Here is a 4159-nt window from a genome sequence, read left to right as displayed (position 1 = left end):
TCTCTCATCATTTGAACCCAACCGACCCTTGTCAACTCTATCTAGGCCTTTCGATATTGGGTAGTTTTCAGTGAGATCCCACAGAACAATTTATAAAGTTAACAGCAATCACTTGGGCAAGTGAGGGGCAATTACTGACGAGGGGGGTGTGGTAAACCATGTACACTGACCACAGCAGCAGCAGTTCGATGACTAGTCCTTGGCATTCAACCTCCCCCACCACTAGCGCCGTGTCACATGGGCCAGGATCACCACATCTCGTCAGGGGTGTGGTGCAACCTCCATACACACTGATTAGGCAGAAGGGGATACATAGCAACTCCGATTAGTTTCAGATGGGATAAAGGAAAGAACGCTTCAGTGGAGTACAAAAACTGCCTTAGGGATAATCCAAAGGCCTTTCTCTAAGCAGTACATACTGTTATAATTTACCCACTAATCCTGAAGGAATACTTCTACTCAGGACTCCCTTCATTCAGGCCAGGAGCTCTTCTCACTGCTGCCATTTGGAAGGAGGTACATGAGCCTTAGGTCCCACACTACCAGGTTGAGGAACAGTTATTATCCTTCAACCATCAGGCATGGCTAATGCCACTCATCACAACTCTGAGCTGGTTCCACAGCCTACTGCCTTACTTTCAAGGTCTCTACATCTCACGTTCTCAGGAGTTTTTTTTTCTAATTTGAGCAATTTGCCTTCTTTTACACATTGATTGTTTGTCAGTATTTATACATAGACTTTCATAATTTCTATCGTAGATCTTAATTTTCCTACAAGAAATAAATCTTAATTTCATTCAGAGTTTGAGGAGATTTGGTTTGCCAACTAAAACACTTGAAAAACTTCTACAAGTGTATCGTGGAGAGTATCACGATCTGGTATGGTGGGGTGGTGGGTGTTGCTACTGCCACCAGAATTGAAGTAAGTTGCAAAACCTAGTGAAATTAGTCATGGGTACGGACCTCTGTAGTATCCAAGATTGTTTCAAGGAGCGGTGTCTTAGAAAGACGATGTCCAAACATTGAGGACCCCCACCACCCAGGACGTGCCCTCTTCTTAATATTGAGGAGGAAGTACCAAAGCAGGAAGGCACACACTCAGTAATTCCGGAACAGCTTCTTTCCCTCTGTCATCCAATTTCTAACCCATGAACACTACCTCACTACTTTCCTTATTTCTATATCTTTGCACTATCCATTTTAATTTTAACTATTTAATGGACATTTATAAATAGGTTTTGTGTCTATCTCTATATATACACACATACTTACTGTATTCAATTTTTTCAGTATTATGTATTTATCATTTATTTCATTGTACTGCTACCATAAAGTTAATAAAATTTTCGACGTATTAGGTGATATTAAACCTGATTCTGAGGTAGTATCTGGTGACTTTGATAATAAATTTACTTTGACTTTGCAATGTTTATTTTTGCTGGAAATGGATAATCAGACAAATCTGTTCCATAAGTGTTGTACTTGGGCCACATTTAACAACATGGTCCATTCCTTTCTGTGGGCCAGAGCTCAATCTCCAAGGCTGGAGTGTGAGGCGATTCTTTCTCCCCTACCCTATCAGTCATAATTTGGTTGCCAAGCAGAGTCAAAGCGCCAAATGGCTCAATTCTGCTTTTATTTCGGCTGATCTGACGGTAACGTCAAATTGACCCTCCACCCCTCGCACACAGAGGACCGGTCTCTGCTCCCACTGGCCTCCCGGGGGGTCGGGAGAGCGGGGTCCAAAAGCACACCGCCCTCCAAGAAGATATGTCCGCATCTCGGCCATCAGAGGGGAGCAGAGAGAGAGGCGGGAGTGCTATTGGACACGGACAGGTTAAGCACAGGTCGACAAGTGGTGGCTGGGACAGGCACCATAGAAGTGAAACTCTCTACAGTTCAGGTGGGGTGGGGTGGAGAAGAGAACCTAGCCAAAGGCTCTCGTGGCTGCAGGGAAGAGTGCCGAGGAATCAGCTCTGGCTATTAACCCCTTCGGCGCTGGAGATTACGGAGGTTTGCAGAAAGATATCACTGTAGCTGGATTCGTTCCTCGTGCAACAGAAACTCCTCCCACCTTATGCTACACGCCCCCCCATTAAACAGACCACCCTCTGTGTGCTGCAGACCCCACTTTCCCTTTCTCCTTATGCAGCAGACCACCCCACCCCCTCCCTCTCCCTCCTCGTAACAAACCCGGAGTTTCCTGAGGTTTCCTAACCCCTTCGTGTGCATGCAACGCAATACCTGTCCCTTTACACCCTGTTTCCCCTTGTCCGACGGTACACACAGCCATGGGGAGAACAGGAGGGGAAGTTGGAAGAGGGCGTCTCGTCTGCCGCCTTACCTGCTCATTCTCCTGCATGGAGGCGGCCAGGGGCAGCCCATCGGCCACCCGGGCGATCATGGTCATCAGGATCATGTTTGCGGAGAAGCCACCGAGCCCGGGACTCTGGAGTGAGTGACGTGGCTCTGCCCGTGTCAGCGCCGCGTCAGCTCTACCGGCTGCTTAAAGGGGCGGTGCAGGCGGCTCGGCCGAATTCCTTGCGGCCCCGCCTCCTCCTTAAAGGCGCGCGGTGGCAGAGGATGCGTGCAACCTGTGCCCAGTGATTCGCCCGGTGGGGCGGAGCCGCGCCCCTTAAAGGCGCACACCACCACCTGGCCCACCGATATTTATCGGCGCCCATCTAAACTGGTCTCATTTGCTCTGGTTTGGCCCATATTCCTCTAAATCTGTTTTAGCTATGCCCTGTTGAAGGGTTTCGGCCCCAAGCTTTGATTGTCCATAAATGCTGCCTGCGCTGCTGAGTCCCTTTTCCGCGGGGTTTCCCAGTCTCTGTCATGCCATGGACGCCTACTATTAACTGAGGGTCAGTGTACCCCCAGATTGGAAACCCCTGATCTATAGAGTTTCGGTGTGTTCTGTCTATCAATGTACCTGTTTGTTTTTAATGTATTTATTGTTCCTTGACCACTTGCTCTGGCATCTGATTCCTTGTAACGAACACTCAATGTGTGGAAAATGTTGCCGCTCCGGTTCCTAATAATTCTTTCCCCTCTCACCTCAAACCCACAGCTGCTTGTTCCTCTTTTCCTAGGAAAAGGATTGTGTTCATCCATGCAATCTATACCCCTCTTATGATTCTGTACACCTGTATAACATCTGCTATGCTCCAGGGAATAAAGTGCTAATCTGCCCAACATCTCCCTGTAACTCAGTGCTGGTAAACAGTCTCATAGATTTTCTTTGTGCTTTTTCCTGGTAAGTGATATCTGTCCTATAAAAGAGCGATCAAAACTGTTCACAATACTCTGGGTGTGGCTTCAAAGTTGTCTTGCACTTCTATAAAGTAACATCCCAACACCTCTACTGATGAAAGCTAATGTGCCAAATGCCTTCTTCACCACATTCAATGGTCCCGGTGTGATCTGATTGGAGCCTGTATTCCAGCTGCCTCCTACCAACCCTGCATGAAGTTTCCTGCGTGAGGAGAGAGCAAATGGACATGCTTTCCAAAGTTTAGGAGAATGAGGGGAAATTTCAGTGAAATTCATTGTCAAGATTTAAGTTTAGTTATCACGTGTATATCAGAACGTTTAGCGAAATGTGTCATTTGCGTTAACGGCCAACACACCCGAGGACTATCTCTTTTGGACGCACCATGTAAATATAGTTGTGAAGAAAGCTCGACAGCGCCTCTACTTCCTCAGGAGTCTGTGGAGATTTGGCATGTCATTAAAAACCTTGACAAACTTCTATGGAAGTGTGGTGGAAATTGTGCTTACTGGTTGCATTATGGCCTGGTATGGGAACGCCAGTACTTTGAATGGAATATCCTACAAAAGGTAGTGGATTCCACCCAGTGCATCATGGTAGAGCCCTCCCAGCTATTAAGCACATGCATAGTCATAGTCATACCTTATTGACCAATTTCCCTCGGGATCAATAAAGTATGACTATGACTACGACTATGACTATATGAAATGTTGCCGTAAACTTTGATTCATCATCAAAGATCCTCACCACCCAGGCCGTGCTCTTTTCTCGCTGCTGCCATCAGGTAGAAGGTACAAGTGTCTTAGGATTGGCACCACCAGGTTTAAGAACAGTTACTACCCCACAATCAGCAGGCTCTTGAACAAAAGGAGATAACTACACTCA

This window comes from Mobula birostris, unplaced genomic scaffold (genome assembly GCF_030028105.1).
Source record: "Mobula birostris isolate sMobBir1 unplaced genomic scaffold, sMobBir1.hap1 scaffold_3220, whole genome shotgun sequence".
Lineage (NCBI taxonomy): Eukaryota > Metazoa > Chordata > Chondrichthyes > Myliobatiformes > Myliobatidae > Mobula > Mobula birostris.
This window is presented reverse-complemented; position numbering follows the sequence as displayed.